Source organism: Oncorhynchus mykiss, chromosome 8, assembly GCF_013265735.2.
Source record: "Oncorhynchus mykiss isolate Arlee chromosome 8, USDA_OmykA_1.1, whole genome shotgun sequence".
NCBI lineage: Eukaryota > Metazoa > Chordata > Actinopteri > Salmoniformes > Salmonidae > Oncorhynchus > Oncorhynchus mykiss.
In genome coordinates, this window is record NC_048572.1 from 83,811,663 (window position 1) to 83,814,666 (window position 3,004).

Here is a 3,004-nt window from a genome sequence, read left to right on the forward strand (position 1 = left end):
AGCAATACACCATCCCATTTGGTTTGCACTTAGTGGGACTATCATTTGTTTTTCAACAGGTCAATTACCTAACACACCTCCAGGCTGTGTAAGGGCTATTTGACCAAGGAGAGTGATGGAGTGCTACATCAGATGTCCTGGCCTCCACAATCACCCGACCTCAACCCAATTGAAATGGTTTGGAGGAGTTGGACCGCGGAGTGAAGAAAAAGCAGCCAACAAGTGTTCAGCATATGTGGGAACTCCCTCAAGACTGTTGGAAAAGCATTCCAGGTGTAGCTGGTTGAGAGAATGCCAAGCATGTTCAAAGCTGTCATCAAGGCAAACGGTGGCTACTTTGAAGAATATAAAATATATTTTGATTTGTTTAACACTTTTTTTTAGTTACTACGTGATTCCATGTGTTATTTCGTAGTTTTGATGTCGTTACTATTATTCTACAATAAAGAAAATAGTAAAAATAAAGAAAAACCCTTGAATGAGTAGGTGCCCAAACTTTTGACTGGTACTGCATGTATGTGTATATATACAGTTGAAGTCGGAAGTTTACATACACTTCGGTTGGAGTCATTAAAACTCATTTTTCAACCACTCCACAAATGTCTTATTAACAAACTATAGTTTTGGCAAGTCGGTTAGGACATCTACTTCGTGCATGACACAAGTCATTTTCCCAACAATTGTTTACAGACAGATTATTTCACTTTATAATTCACTGTATCACAATTCCAGTGGGTCAGAAGTTTACATACACTAAGTTGACTCTGCCTTTAAACAGCTTGGAAAATTCCAGAAAATTAAGCTTTAGAAGCTTCTGATAGGCGAATTGACATCATTTGAGTCAATTGGAGGTGTACCTGTGGATCTATTTCAAGACCTACCTTCAAACTCAGTGCCTCTTTGCTTGACATCATGGCAAAATCAAAAGAAATCAGCCAAGACCTCAGAATTTATTTTTAGACCTCCACAAGTCTGGTTCATCCTTGGGAGCAATTTCCAAATGCCTACCACGTTCATCTGTCCAAACGATAGTATGCTAGTATAAACACCATGGGACCACGCAGCCGTCATACCGCTCAGAAAGGAGACGAGTTCTGTCTCCTAGAGATGAACATACTTTGGTGCGAAATGTGCAAATCATTCCCAGAACAACAGCAAAGGACCTTGTGAAGATGCTGGAGGAAACAGGTGCAAAAGTATCTATATCCACAGTAAAACGAGTACTATATCGACATAACCTGAATGAACGATCAACAAGGAAGAAGCCACGGCTCCAAAAACGCCATTAAAAAAAGACAGACTACGGTTTGCAACTGCACATGGGGACAAATGTTTTGGAGAAATGTCCTCTGGTCTGATGAAACAAAAATATAACTTTTTGGCCATAATGACCATCGTTATGTTTGGAGGGGAGGCTTGCAAGCCGAAGAATACCATCCCAACCGTGAAGCATGGGGGTGGCAGCATTATGATGTGGGGGTGCTTTGCTGCAGGAGGGACTGGTGCACTTCACAAAATAGATTGCATCATGAGGAGGAAAATTATGTGGATATATTGAAGCAACATCTTAAGACATCAGTCAGGAAGTTAAAGCTTGGTCGCAAATGGGTCTTCCAAATGGACAATGTCCCCAAGCATATTTCCAAAGTTGTGTCAAAATGGCTTAAAGACAACAAAGTCAAGGTATTGGAGTGGTCATCACAAAGCCCTGACCTCAATCCTTTAGAAAATGTGTGGGCAGAACTGAAAAAGCTTGTGCGAATAAAAAGGCCTAGATACCTGACTCAGTTACACCAGCTCTGTCAGGAGGAATGAGGCCTAGATACCTGACTCAGTTACACCAGCTCTGTCAGGAGGAATGAGGCCTACAAACCTGACTCAGTTACACCAGCTCTGTCAGGAGGAATGGGGCCTACATACCTGACTCAGTTACACCAGCTCTGTCAGGAGGAATGGGGCCTACATACCTGACTCAGTTACACCAGCTCTGTCAGGAGGAATGAGGCCTAGATACCTGACTCAGTTACACCAGCTCTGTCAGGAGGAATGAGGCCTACAAACCTGACTCAGTTACACCAGCTCTGTCAGGAGGAATGAGGCCTACAAACCTGACTCAGTTACACCAGCTCTGTCAGGAGGAATGAGGCCTACATACCTGACTCAGTTACACCAGCTCTGTCAGGAGGAATGGGGCCTACATACCTGACTCAGTTACACCAGCTCTGTCAGGAGGAATGGGGCCTACATACCTGACTCAGTTACACCAGCTCTGTCAGGAGGAATGGGGCCTACATACCTGACTCAGTTACAGCAGCTCTGTCAGGAGGAATGGGCCACAATTCACCCAATTTATCGTGGGAAGCTTAATAAATGTATTTGACTAAGGTGTATGTAAACTTCAGACTTCAACTGTGTGTGTGTATATATATATATATATATATATATATATATATATATATATATATATATATATATATATATGTGTGTGTGTATGTACTGCTTGACTACAACAATCTTGGTTTACGAACAATCAACCACTCTACTAATTGAGTTCAGCCCCAGTAGACTGACAGAAAATTAGCTTTAACAATTCAAAATACTCTCTGCCCCATGGCAATTTGCGTAGAATAGCTGGAAACTAGCTTAAAAACAGCAACATTTTCTCTCATCCTACAATTCTACACATTTTGCCATTAGGCTTTTTATCCCCCCCCCAAAAAAATGTCCTTTGTCAGACCTTGAGGGGGCCCCTCAAAACCATGAGATTTCTGAATTGAAACCCAAAGTTTGTTTCACTCAGTTTCTCTCCTAGAGTTGATGGCCTTAGCTTAGCGGTATATCTCCTATTACCTTGGTCACAAATTGATTAAGCTACTTTGGATGGTGCTCTCTCTCTCTGAAAATAACACTTTTGAATTGCTGCTAATGATAGACAAATCACACGTTAATATTTTAAGATATTGATTATGTTATACGTTTCCATTACAAATTCTACTGGTTATCG